Genomic DNA, 15,203 nt, shown 5'->3' on the forward strand with positions numbered 1-15,203 from the left:
ACTTTTTGGTTGGGGGGGCACCTTGGGTGACCGCCCCATCTGGGTCCAGACTCACCTCTGGGAGGTCATTGCTCAATATACAATCTAGGGGGAGGTCAGCACTGACTACCACCCTAAACCAGTCAAGGATACCCTCCCTCTCTAGGGGCACTATGGCTACAGGTTTGGAGGCAACCTCCCCTGTGGCTATCCTGACTTTCCTAGTCTCTCCTGGGACATACATGTCTGGGGTCACTAACCGGTCACTCACTATAGTGTGACTGGCACAGGTGTCTCTCAGGCCAGTGGTAGGGATCACATTCACTTGAATGTGGTGGAAGTGCCTACTCCCACCCTCAGGGATCACCAGCTTACCATCTGGTCCTGTCTCCCAGCCCAATGCTAGGAGGACTTCACCATCTGAGGAGTCCTCCTCTATGGCTACACTGGACAGCCCAGTGCTAACCACCTTCTTTGGACAGGCTGCATCTCCTCTGAAGTGACCTGTCTGCTGACAGTCAAAGCACACCTTACTGTCCAAGAGCTTTTTTAACCCTGGGTCTCCCTGTCTCTGCTTGTCAGAGTGGGATTTACTCTCCTCCTTCTTAGGGTTCTGGGGTACAGAGGGAGTTTCTGTGGTGGGCTTACCACCTCCCTCCTTAGGTTTTTGGGGACCTGACCCCCCCTTCGTGGAGTCTCTCCCCTGGGACTTGACAACCACCCTGGTTCTCAACCACTCATCAGCTGTCTCCCCTAGCTCTCTAGGGTTGGCCAGCTTAGAGTTCACTAGATGCTGGCGTAACCTTTCTTGGGTACAATTGGTCAAGATGTGCTCTCTCATGATCAGATTGTATAATCCCTCATAAGTATTTACTTTGTTACCAATAATCCAGCCCTCTAGTGCCTTAAGTGAGGTGTCTACAAAGTCAACCCAAGACTGGGTACTGACCTTCTGGGTGTCCCTGAACTTCATTCTATACTGCTCTGGGGTCAGACCAAACTTCTTGGCTAAGCACCTCTTCATACTAGGGTATGAATCTGCCTCCTCCCCCCTTAAGGTCAGAAGCCTATCCCTTCCTGAGTTGGGGACCAACTCCCACAAAAGGGAACCCCAGTATTGAGGCCTAACCCTTCTCATTTGGAGTGCCCTCTCAAAGGCCTCCAACCACTTGTCTATGTCATCCCCCTCTACATAAGCAGGAACCACCCCTTTGGTTAATCTGGGGCAAAAACCCCCACCAAGGGACACCTCAACTTCTCTGTCGCTGCCACCATCTCTTTTCTCTCTCTTTGCCCACTTTTTCTTTTCTAGGGCCAGCTTCTCTGCCTCCAAAGCTATGAATGCTAGCTGGGCCTCCAGCTCTCTTTCTCCGAGGGACAGGTTCTCTCCTCCTGAAGGGACCCCCTTCCCCCAACTAGCTTTTGGACTGCCCCTAGTGACTGTATGTAATGAGGACCGGTCTTCCTCATCCTCACTTAGGCTCAGATGCCCTCCCTCCCCTGAGTGGTGAGAGCTAGCATCCTCCCCTACTTCTCCCTCCTCTGGAGCTTCCTCTGGGTCTACCTCTTGGGCCTCAGCCCATGCTGTCAGGGATTTGATCAGGACATGCTTCCTGAGGTCAGTGGTTGCAGGCAACCCTCTTTCAGTACACAACCCCCTAAGCTGAACTACTGTCAGTGTGGGTAGGCTAGCCAGATCAAGCTCCATGGTTCCCTAGTTTTGTGTCAACAAAAACTTTTTGCAAAAATTGGAAACAAGAATTTAGAAAAATCACAAAAATTCAATAATTGAAATTAATCCAAATAAAAAAAATAAAATAATTTGCACTAGGACAATTTAAAGGATTTTTAATTTGTTTTACTTAAAACTGTAACGTGATACTGAACACAAGTACAGGATCCCACCACTGCTCACCAAAAATGTTGGAAAATGGGTTATTGGTAAGGGCAGGTAGGTACCTACACTTAGCAATAGGCCACTAACCTCCACTAAGGTCCAGTTAGGTCTCAGTAAATTAACCCCAGCTCAACCCTTGGTAGCTTGGCAACGAGCGTCAAGGCTTAACTTAGGAGACAGAGTGTAAAGCATTCAAATATCACAAAACAGTAATTAAATAAAACACAGAAAACAGTTTAAAAATCCAAAACCAATTTATAAAAATAGATTATATATTTATCTTTAAAATGACACGAAAACGAATAAAATCAGATAAGGGGAACCGGAGATATGAATTTTTAAAGAATTATTATTTTTTTAGCGCCTAGAAACAAAAAGCGCCAATCGGGTCATCTGGTTGCACCTCGACCGGGGCAAAGTCAAAGATTCAGACCGACCGCAAAGGAACCCTGCTCGGCTACAGGCCGCGGGAGGCCTCGGTTAAAAGTTTACCTTCACACTTAGTCTTTTTTTCGAAGATTTTCTTCAGCGGGACGAACCTGCCAGTCCAATCTGACCTTCTGGAGCCCTTCTCCGGATACGCAATGCTGGAATCCTTGGTGGAGATTTTTACCTTCGGACTTAGTCGTTTTTTCGAGGTGAAAATCCTTCGACCGGGGTAAACCTGGATCTTGATCCGACGTCCATGAAGCCCTTCTCGGATACGATGGCTGGGAGGTCCCGGTCAACTTTTTACCTTCGGACTTAGTCTCTTTTTCGGAGATTTTTCTTTACCGGGACGAACCAGCATATCAGGCCGGGTCGCGGTTGAGGCAAGCCGGCTAGAGTTGCCGCGGCGGGTCGGTCCCTCTATGGAGCTTTTTTACAAAAGTTGTCCAAAGTTCTCCAAACTTCTGGGTCTTCTTCCAGATGTCCTTTTAAGGTTCTTTTGGGGTCCACAGCTCACCCCAAGGGTCTAGAAGTTCTGAGATGGTCCTTGGGGGGTGCGGACTACAACTCCCAGAATGCACCTGGCGCAAACTCCTTTTTGGCCACTGGACAGTGGTCAGCTGGTCGCTTTCTTCAGGAGTTGGTGCAGGGGACTCTGGTTAGCAATTTTTCACCTGTAGCAAACAGGGAGTCCCTCCTTGAACCAGTTGAAGCCAGGCAAAGTCCTTCTTGTGGTGAAGCCCAAGTGTGCAGCTGGTGCAGTCCTTCTGAGTGCAGGTTCCAGGTGCAGGCCAGGGGTCCAGCAGGGCAGTCCTTCTTCTTCTGTTGTTCTTCCTTGTTGGATGTGGTAGGGAACTGAGGTGTGGGTGCAGGGCTGCTAGTTTTATCCTTGCTCCTGGGTGAAAAGCAGGGGGGTCCTGGTTCTCCAATCAGGTGCAGGGTCATTCCACCTGTGATGACCACTTCCTGGGAAGTGTGGCAAATATCAATCCCAGGAGGCAACATTCTCTAAAAATCCATCATGGCTGAATCTGATTTTTGGAGGTTACATCTGGCTGAGCCCACCCACTGGTGTGGCTAAAAATCATAAACACACCCCTCTCCTGCCCTCTCCTAATCTAATCAAGGGGGCACCTAGTTGAGTTGTCTGGGGTTGCAGGATGTGGGGGTGTTGCTGGTTGCTCCAAATGTCCTTCTCTGCCTTTGAAGACCAGTTTGGCAGCCCTCCCCCTTCCTGCCTCACCATCTGCTGAGGGGAGATTACTCCCCACAGGCACATTCCTTTGTGTGAAGCCAGGCCACTTCACACCTCATCAAGGCAGCTTGGCCAAGCTGCTCAGGTTGGCCACTCAGAGCACAGCAGCAAAAACAATGCAGGGCTGAAATTGGCAACTTTTCAGGTAAAGTTTAAAACTCTTTACCTGAACAAGTTATATTAAATCCCACAACTGGAAGTTGTGTGATTTATTACAACAATTAATGTGATACCAAACTCTTGGTATGCATCATTTAAGGAGACTTTAAAAATTAAAATAAAGTCTCCCCATTCTAGCCTATGAAGGCCATTTACTACAATGAGGGAAAAACAAATTTAACTGTTTTTACCTCACCAGGGCTTATAAAACTATTTATATAAGGTCCCTGCTTATAGTTACATGGCACCCAGCCCTAGGGGCACATAGGGCACACCTTAGGGATGACTTATATGTAAAAATAAGGTAGTTTAAGACTTTGGAACTACTTTTAATTCCAAAGTCGAATTTGCATACAACTTTAATTTAAAAGCAGCCAGCAAGGCAGGCCTGCCTTTAAAATGACACTGGGCACCTCAGCAGTGCACCTATGGGTGCACTACCTATGCTGTGGTCCCTAAACCTACATGCCCTACCATATACAAGGGACTTATAGGTAGGTTAACTTAGCCAATTAAAATTAGCCTAATTTGCATATCCATTTTACACAGAGCACAGGCCCTGGGACTGGTTAGCAGTACCCGGGGCACCATCAGAGTCAGGAAAACACCAGCAAAAAGTGGAAAATGGGGGCAAAAAGTTGGGGGACCTCTGCAATCAGCCCTGTTTTCTCACATCCACCAGCTACACTACACCTATAATCTACACCCTTGATTACAATCTACAACCTCTTTACCGTCTCTGATACCCTCAACATACTATGACACTTGCACCCATAAATCATGTGGGAAATGTTACACCACAAACATCGTACAACTATTTCTTTGAGCAACAGAAGGTACACAGTATAAGACACCACACAGATTCTCAATAGATACAATTATTTTTTGCTGTGACAATTTAAACTTCCACACACCCCACACCATTCACAGCGCCTACAGCACCATCTGCAGGATATAGCACCTGCTACACCCCCTACGTGGTTCACTGTCACCTACTGCACCTGCACCATTCACACCCTACAGTGAATGCCTGAACACTATACACCACCAGTACATTTATCCTTACACCAGCAGTCCCCAGCAGACCATACATCGCCTTTACTGCACCGGTGCTGCTCTTTGGGGAGTGGTTTTTTGGGTGGAGGACTAAGAGCAGACAGCAGTGCTTACTCCGCTCTAGTGAATGTAACTCTCATCTCTTAAATCCACCAAGCACTGCCTTAAACACCTTCTACCAGTACATTTCTTCCATCACATTCCTCACACCACATTCACTCTATAATTGCAAATCGGATAATTCTTAAAGTGCTTATGCCACTTATTTTGGTAAAACGAGCCAAGAAAGTGTTTGGTGGAAGGCATGAGGGGGTATAACAGGATTAACAGTAATACAGTTGAAGAAGTCAGAATGAAATGCTGAAATCCTGGAAAAAGACACATTAACGTGTTAGCAAAAGTCCATGTAAAGAACAGTACATGAAATGTGACAAGAAAAGCGGGGTTAGTCCTTATCTTTGTGGTGTTTCCTAATTACATTTGGGTATGCAAGGGTTTTATATGAAAGTTATGTTCAAAAGCAAATATATAAAATAATATTTGCAGTAAAACAAATGTTTTACTAAATAAAAGACTTTAAAATTAGGAATATAGAAAATGGTAATTTTAGTGTTAATTTTGCAACAAGAGTATTCTTTAGGGAAACAGAAGATATTGAAGACCCATCTGTAGAAATGAAATGCTGTAGCATATAAAAGCCACCATATTTGCAGTAGGAAGTTTTTAATCCCAGCTGTATGATTTGACTATTAAATTCTCTTTCTTTCTTTGTCAAAGTAGCAATGATTTCCAAATGAAAAATGTTTAACTATGTACGAGTAAGGATCACTGACTGACAAGTATTTGCTGATTGAAATGCATTGCTCCTGGCTTCTTCTTGCCAGACATTCCTGCTTCTTTTTTTCAAGAAATTTAGGGGCATATTTACAAGTCCCACTGGAGCATCACTTTTTGTGACACTCTGGTGGCGCTGTGCACTCTGCAGCTCACATTGACGGAGCAGATTGCCATTAAAGATAGTTTTTGTGCAGGATGGTGCCCCTTCCTGCATAAAAACAATCTTCCCCGCAACACAGCAAACCTTGCACCATGGCACAAGGATGGCTGTGTTGGCGCTCGGCAGCTATTTTAGCACCACCAGGGTAGAGAGAGACACAGGAATTGTGCCGAATTCTTTTAAATATGGTGCATCACTGCATTTTAGAAGTGATGCTGCGCTATGCTGCAAAGTTTGGCGCAGCAGGCGCTTCGCTACTTCTAGTAAATATGGCTCTAACTGTTATGATCTTTTACCCTTACTAGCCAGACTGCTTCCTTCTTAACACCTCACTCAGCGACTTAATTCACCTGTAGATTCTACAGAGATGTGTCCCCAGGCTGTACCCAAAAAGCTTTGCAAAACCCTATTAATTTGGACTCCTTTTCAGCAGCGACCCCTTAACTACTGCTGCGCCTTGAGATTCAAAGATGGCTTCTCCCAATGTATTTGTGGCTGGCAATATGGGGCTTTAGGAGGCTGGACTGGCTTGTAGTGAGTACCAAGGGGTACTTGCACCTTGCAGCAGGCCCAGTTATCCCTTATTAGTGTATAGGGTGTCTAGCAGCTTAGGCTGATAGATAATGGTAGCTTAGCAGAGCAGCTTAGGCTGAACTAGGAGACGTGTGAAGCTACTACAGTACCACTTAGTGTCATATGCACAATATCATAAGAAAACACAATACACAGTTATACTAAAAATAAAGGTACTTTATTTTTATGACAATATGCCAAAGTATCTTAGAGTGTACCCTCAGTGAGAGGATAGGAAATATACACAAGATATATATACACAATAGCAAAAATATGCAGTATAGTCTTAGAAAACAGTGCGAACAATGTATAGTTACAATAGGATGCAATGGGGAAACATAGGGATAGGGGCAACACAAACCATATACTCCAAAAGTGGAATGCGAACCACGAATGGACCCCAAACCTATGTGACCTTGTAGAGGGTCGCTGGGACTATTAGAAAATAGTGAGAGTTAGAAAAATAACCCTCCCCAAGACCCTGAAAAGTGAGTGCAAAGTGCACTAAAGTTCCCCTAAGGACAAAGGAGTCGTGTTAGAGGAATAATGCAGGAAAGACACAAACCAACAATGCAACAACTGTGGATTTCCAATCTAGGGTACCTGTGGAACAAGGGGACCAAGTCCAAAAGTCACAAGCAAGTCGGAGATGGGCAAATGCCCAGGAAATGCCAGCTGCGGGTGCAAAGAAGCTTCTACTGGACAGAAGAAGCTGAGGTTTCTGCAGGAACAAAAAGGGCTAGAGACTTCCCCTTTCGTGGACTGATCCCTCTCGCCGTGGAGAGTCGTGCAGAAGTGTTTTCCCGCCGAAAGAACGCCAACAAGCCTTGCTAGCAGCAAATTGTGCGGTTAGCATTTTTGGACACTGCTGTGGCCCTGGAGGGACCAGGAGGTCGTAAATTGGACCAGGAGAGAGAGGGGACGTCGAGCAAAACAAGGAGCACTCTCAGCAGCAGGTAGCACCCAGAGAAGTGCCAGAAACAGGCACTACGAGGATGTGTGAAACGGTGCTCACCCGAAGTTGCACAAAGGAGTCCCACGTCGCCGGAGACCAACTTAGAAAGTCGTGCAATGCAGGTTAGAGTGCCGTGGACCCAGGCTTGGCTGTGCACAAAGGATTTCCGCCGGAAGTGCACAGGGGCCGGATTAGCTGCAAAAGTCGCAGTTCCCAGCAATGCAGCCCAGCGAGGTGAGGCAAGGACTTACCTCCACCAAACTTGGACTGAAGAGTCACTGGACTGTGGGGGTCACTTGGACAGAGTCGCTGGATTCGAGGGACCTCGCTCGTCATGCTGAGAGGAGACCCAAGGGACCGGTAATGCAGCTTTTTGGTGCCTGCGGTTGCAGGGGGAAGATTCCGTCGACCCACAGGAGATTTCTTCAGAGCTTCTGGTGCAGAGAGGAGGCAGACTACCCCCACAGCATGCACAAGCAGGAAAACAGTCGAGAAGGCAGCAGGATCAGCGTTACAGAGTTGCAGTAGTCGTCTTTGCTACTATGTTGCAGGTTTGCAGGCTTCCAGCGCGGTCAGCAGTCGATTCCTTGGCAGAAGGTGAAGAGAGAGATGCAGAGGAACTCGGATGAGCTCTTGCATTCGTTATCTAAAGTTTCCCCAGAGACAGAGACCCTAAATAGCCAGAAAAGAGGGTTTGGCTACCTAGGAGAGAGGATAGGCTACTAACACCTGAAGGAGCCTATCAGAAGGAGTCTCTGACGTCACCTGGTGGCACTGGCCACTCAGAGCAGTCCAGTGTGCCAGCAGCACCTCTGTTTCCAAGATGGCAGAGGTCTGGAGCACACTGGAGGAGCTCTGGACACCTCCCAGGGGAGGTGCAGGTCAGGGGAGTGGTCACTCCCCTTTCCTTTGTCCAGTTTCGCGCCAGAGCAGGGCTAAGGGGTCCCCTGAACTGGTGTAGACTGGCTTATGCAGAATTGGGCACCTCTGTGCCCAACAAAGCATTTCCAGAGGCTGGGGGAGGCTACTCCTCCCCTGCCTTCACACCATTTTCCAAAGGGAGAGGGTGTAACACCCTCTCTCAGAGGAAGTCCTTTGTTCTGCCATCCTGGGCCAGGCCTGGTTGGACCCCAGGAGGGCAGATGCCTGTCTGAGGGGTTGGCAGCAGCAGCAGCTGCAGTGAAACCCCAGGAAGGGCAGTTTGGCAGTACCAGGGTCTGTGCTACAGACCACTGGGATCATGGGATTGTGCCAACTATGCCAGGATGGCATAGAGGAGGCAATTCCTTGATCATAGACTTGTTACATGGCCATATTCGGAGTTACCATTGTGAAGCTACATATAGGTAGTGACCTATATGTAGTGCACGCGTGTAATGGTGTCCCCGCACTCACAAAGTTCAGGGAATTGGCTCTGAACAATGTGGGGGCACCTTGGCTAGTGCCAGGGTGCCCTCACACTAAGTAACTTTGCACCTAACCTTTACCAGGAAAAGGTTAGACATATAGGTGACTTATAAGTTACTTAAGTGCAGTGTAAAATGGCTTTGAAATAACGTGGACGTTATTTCACTCAGGCTGCAGTGGCAGGCCTGTGTAAGAATTGTCAGAGCTCCCTATGGGTGGCAAAAGAAATGCTGCAGCCCATAGGGATCTCCTGGAACCCCAATACCCTGGGTACCTCAGTACCATATACTAGGGAATTATAAGGGTGTTCCAGTAAGCCAATGTAAATTGGTAAAATTGGTCACTAGCCTGTTAGTGACAATTTTGAAAGAAATGAGAGAGCATAACCACTGAGGTTCTGGTTAGCAGAGCCTCAGTGAGACAGTTAGGCACCACACAGGGAACACATACATATAGGCCACAAACTTCTGAGCACTGGGGTCCTGACTAGCAGGGTCCCAGTGACACATAACAAACATACTGAAAACATAGGGTTTTCACTATGAGCACTGGGCCCTGGCTAGCAGGATCCCAGTGAGACAGTGAAAACACCCTGACATACACTCACAAACAGGCCAAAAGTGGGGGTAACAAGGCTAGAAAGAGGCTACTTTCTCACAGGGGCTGAACGGAAATCCCTCTGCTATTAGCGGGGGATGGCTTGGGCATCCCTGTGGTACCTTAAAGGGGACATCTTCCTGCTAGCATTACTGGCTCTCGATGTGAGGTCCAGAATGCAAGGCTTCTAATGTGCTTTTGTGAAGACACAAATTTGCTTTCAGTTACATTGTCTTGCCACTTTCTAGGAGGCAGGCTCTGAGCCGAAGCAATCTAGTGCACTTTTAGAGCGAATAAACATTTTGATACTATTTAATTTGTGAAATCACTATCGCCTTTATAATTATGTGGTAAAAGAAAAGGAGTCGCCCAACTGCCGTGACATTACCACCTGCAATGCCATGACTCGGACCGAGGTTGCTACGGCCACAACGCAGAGTACTAATCACTATACGATCACCGCGAGCTACTTGGGCTTTCTGACAATTGCTGAATGTGCCTCCTTCAGCTTTCAGTCAAGCAACCTCATCTCTTCCAGAGATGGGCTGATGCCCTTAATTTCTTCCCCTCATTGGTATGGGCTTCTCTCTCCCAGGCGTTGGTGGCAGATTTGAGGTCAGAACTTACAGAAATATCCTTCCTCAAGCTGGTGGAGAACATCAAAGGCAATTGAAAATAGCATCTCACCAATGGTTTTACTTCTATCACAGATGCTCACACTTACATGACACCTTCCTCGGTTACCCACCCTGACTAATTGAGCACGTGCAGTGTGTTTTTCTCACCTCCTCTGTGACTAAAGTATAAGTAGGCGCAGTCTGTGAATTGGAAGAACTTCTTCTGTTACTTTTGCATCAGGACCAGTAGAAGGGAGAAAGGGGAGTGGGGTGTTTGCGGGAAAACTCAAGAGAAACACAAGAGCAGACAAAGCTGGAGCTGGAGAACAAGGTAAGCGGAGTAGATGAGCGTGGGAGAAATGGTAGAGGTACTTCTGGATCCAACGCAAGTAGATAAGTGTTATTTCCAACTTAACAGAAGAAAAGCAAATGTTGGTGTAAATGGGTGGAAGACGAATCTTAAGAGCTGAGGAGAGAAAATGGACGGAGCTGCGAGAAAACAGGTTTAAATGATAGATGGTGAAGAGCAAAGGCAGAATGTGCCAAAAGTCTCACGGCAGTCAGCAGGATTCGAACCTGCGCGAGAGACCCCAATGGATTTCTAGTTCAGGGCCTTAACCACTGGGCCACGAACACCTGTTGTGTGAAATCAGAGTTTCATGAGGTGTAATAGATCAATGAGCCCGAAGGCCAGTATTGTCATGATGAAATGGTACTCTATTGCATTCTTTTCTAAAAAATAGCATTTTTCGTTTTGAGTTTATTCGATTACCATAGATAAACATATCAAACAAATGTAAAACGCTGCTGTGTCTCGTTCATTAACATCATACACTCTCCGCCCCATGTGCTGTGGGGCAGGAGCCTCTTTTATCAGCCAGAAAAGGACGTCTAATTAGAATTCTGTTCACGCAACTTCATCTGGATGAGGGAGGCGACCACCAGAGTCCAACTTCATCACTTATTTTGATCCCACAGCAGAGTTTACAGGTACAGATGCGAGTAAATGTAAAACCTGCGTAGACTTTTAAGTAACGTTTTCAAACTTCTCTTCGACTGATCCCAAGATTAATACACGTTTTAACACATCCTGGCGCTGGGGGCGCTATTTCAATGGAGTCTTTCTTCTTCTCTGGTTTCTGATGCTCCACAATTACTGATGCATGTGAATGCTCTTTAAGAGACTGATTGTGGTGCATGAAGCCCGGACGTCCGCGATGCTTGTGAGTATATACTGTTCCGAGAAAAGGCACAGAGCTCACATAAAGGCAGCAGACACAGGGCTCAATTACAGGCAGCAGACACAGAGCTCACATACAGGCAGCAGACACAGAGCTCACACACAGTCAGCAGACACAGAGCTCACATACCGGCAGCAGACACATAGCTCACATACAGACAGCAGACACAGGGCTCAAATAAGGCAGCAGATACAGAGCTCACATACAGCAGGCACAGAGCTCACATGCAGGCAGCAGACACAGAGCTCATACACAGCAGACACAGTGCTGACGTACAGCACAAAGATGGAAAAGCACTTTCACACTCTCTTCTCTATTTCGCTCTTTCAGGGCAGCAGTTTTCCTGTCCTCACACGAGTACACCAGTCTGTTGATTCCATTTCTAAAACCAAGCAGATGGTTATTTCTCATCTGTCCCTCGTCCTTTCATCATTCATATTGTTAGTAAACTACACATTTGATTTCCTGTACTGTCACATTCTTCTGACTTGTAGAATCAAAAGAGTACAGCCATTTAAAGACAGGCAGAGATCGAGAGATGATGGATTAAACAAAAGCAGCAGCAGGTGTGTGAAGGATGGATGAATAACCAGCACTGCTGCAGCCACAGAGAAAAAAATGTGTAACATCATCTACACTACCACCTATACCACATTCCACCCTACACTACATGCAAATTAACTAACAACCACACCTTACATCACCCCAACCGATACATACAAATTACCCCTTCACCGAATATATACTCTATCATACACCACCCAATTCAATCCACCCAATTCATTGGTGCTCTTTCCATTGACACCCTACACCAGAAGCACCTATACCTTTATTCCAAGCCATCTACATACGATGACCAGATCCCATCATTCACACCATAGAGACCACATCACCGCTACCCTCTACCTCTATCTAGAACCTAAACTGCATAAACACTAACCACTATGCCATCACATTACATCACTCTCACACGCTACACCAAACAGCACATTTTAAACACCTACACCTGTTACTTCCTCATATAGCTGACACCACCACATCCTTCACACCGCCTGCCCTGCACCCCACTGCTTCCTCCATTAACAATCCTCCACCCGCCACACTACACCTATAATCTACACCCTTGATTACAATCTACAACCTCTTTACCGTCTCTGATACCCTCAACATACTATGCCTCTTCCACCCATAAATCATGTGGGAAATGTTACACCACAAACATCCTACAACTATTTATTTGAGCAACAGAAGGTACACAGTATAAGACACCACACTGATTCTCAATAGATACAATTATTTTTTGTTGTAACAATTTAAACTTCCACACACCCCACACCATTCACACCGCCTAAAGCACCATCTGCAGGATATAGCACCTGCTACACCCCCTACGTGGTTCACTGTCACCTACTGCACCTGCACCATTCACACCCTACAGTGAATGCCTGAACACTACACACCACCAGTACATTTATCCTTACACCAGCAGTCACCAGCAGACCATACATCGCCTTCACTGCACCAGTGCTGCTGGTGGGGGAGTGGGTTTTTTGGGTGGAGGACTAAGAGCAGACAGCAGTGCTTACTCTGCTCTAGTGAATGTAACTCTCATCTCTTAAATCCACCAAGCACTGCCTTAAACACCTTCTACCAGTACATTTCTTCCATCACATGCCTCTCACCACATTCACTCTAAAATTGCAAGTCGAATAATCCTTAAAGTGCTTCTGCCTCTTATTTTGGTAAAACGAGCCAAGAAAGTGTTTGGGAGGAAGGCATGAGGGGGTATAACAGGATTAACAGTAATACAGTTGAAGAAGTCAGAATGAAATGCTAAAATCCTGGAAAAAGACACATTAACGTGTTAGCAAATGTCCATGTAAAGAACAGTACATGAAAATATCCTTCATTTACTCAACCCAAAGGCTTGGGATGAAGAAAGGGGGGCGGAGGGAGAAGAGTAAGTGGAAGGGTTAGGGAGAGCATAGTAGCAGGGTGACATGAATGCAGGAGAATTTAGTAGGGTTGTGTGGGAGGTCACAGAGGTAGAGTGAGGTTTGGTGAGTTAGATGTGGAGGTGGAGGGAAGAGCTTAAGCAGAGATATTTAGGAGATGAAGGTGGTAGAAGGGATTTGGGATGAGTCAGAGTGAGAATGGAGGATAGTTTGATAGAGACATGACATAAGAGTGATGAGTAGATAAGTGTGATAAGATGAGAGCAGGAATTCATAGATATCTAGTATAACAACCCAAAAACCAGGAGCCATGCAATGATCCACGAACATGCCAAGCACAGAAACAACATATACACATACATACACATATATATATATATATATATATATATATATATATATATACATACACACACACATGAATACACACACATATGCACATACAAAACATAATTAGAATCATGGGTAAAAAAAATACTCAGTCAGACAGGTTTAAAGAGTGTGTGTGTATTTTATTGTTATGACAGTAGCAATACATATTTTCCAAAGCAACTATAAATAAATAGAAATATACATATAATCTGAAAAAAATATTTATCCACATAGGCATATGCAGTTCATAGTTGTTTGAAAAAGGGGGTTATGAAGGAAAGAGCCAACTCTTGAGTAGTTTTCTGAAGACAAGAAAGTTATCTGTGGCTCTTATAGTTGGGGGTAATGAATTCCATAGTTTGGCTGCTTTTCAATTGCATCAAAGGCAATTGAAAATAGCATCTCACCAATAGTTTTACTTCTTTCACAGATGCTCACACTCATGTGACACCTTCCTCGGTTACCCACCCTGACAAATTAAGCACGTGCAGTCGGTTTTTCTCACCTCCTCTGTGACTAAAGTATAAGTAGGCGGTGTCTGTGAAATGGAAGAACTTCTTCTGATACTTTTGCATCAAGACCAGTAGAAGGGAGAAAGGGGAGGGGGATGTTTGTGGGAAAATACAAGAGAAACACAAGAGCAGACAAAGCTGGAGCTGGAGAACAAGGTAAGCGGAGTAGATGAGCGGGGGAGAAATGGTAGAGGTACTTCTGGATCCAACGCAAGGAGATAAGTGTTATTTCCAACGTGACAGAAGAAAAGCAAATGTTGGTGTAAATGGGTGGAAGACGAATCTTAAGAGTTGAGGAGAGAAAATGGACGGAGCTGCGAGAAAACAGGTTTAAATGATAGATGGTGAAGAGCAAAGGTAGAATGTGACTAAAGTCTCCCTTTACTCAGCCAGATTCGAACCTACGCAGGAGACCCCAATGGATTTCTAGTCCAGGGCCTTAACTACTGGGCCAAGCAGATCTCTTGGTGTTAACCGTGTTTCATGAGGTATAATAGATCTATGAGCTCAAAGGCCACTGTTATCATGATGGAGTGGTACTGTATTGTATTCTTTTCTAAAAAATAGAATTTTTCGTTTTGAGTTTATTCGATTACCATAGATAAACATACCGAACAAATGTAAAACGCTGTGTCTCATTCATTAAAATCATACACTATCCGCCCCATGTGCAGTGAGGCAGTAGCCTCTTTTATCAGCCAGAAAAGGACGTCTAATTAGAATTCTGTTCACGCAACTTCATCTGGATGAGGGAGACGACCACCGGAGTCAAACTACATCACTTATTTTGATCCCACGGTAGAGTTTATAGGTACAGATACGAGTAAATGTAAAACCTGCGTAGACTTTTAAGAAATGTTTTCAAACTTCTCTTCGACTGATCCCAAGATTAGAACACGTTTTAACACATCCTGGCGCAGGGGGCGCTATTTGAACGGAGTCTTTCTTCTTCTTCTCTGGTTTCTGATGCTCCACAAATACTGATGCATGTGAATGCTCCTTAAGAGACTGATTGTGGTGCAGGAGGCCCGGGCGTCCGTGATGCTTGTGAGTACGTAAAGTGACGAGAAAAGGCACAGAGCTCACATAAAGGCAGCAGACACAGGGCTCAATTACAGGCAGCAGACACAGAGCTCACATACAGGCAGCAGACACATAGCTCACATACAGGCAGCGGACACAGAGCTCACATACAGCAGGCA

This window comes from Pleurodeles waltl, chromosome 12, assembly GCF_031143425.1.
Source record: "Pleurodeles waltl isolate 20211129_DDA chromosome 12, aPleWal1.hap1.20221129, whole genome shotgun sequence".
NCBI lineage: Eukaryota > Metazoa > Chordata > Amphibia > Caudata > Salamandridae > Pleurodeles > Pleurodeles waltl.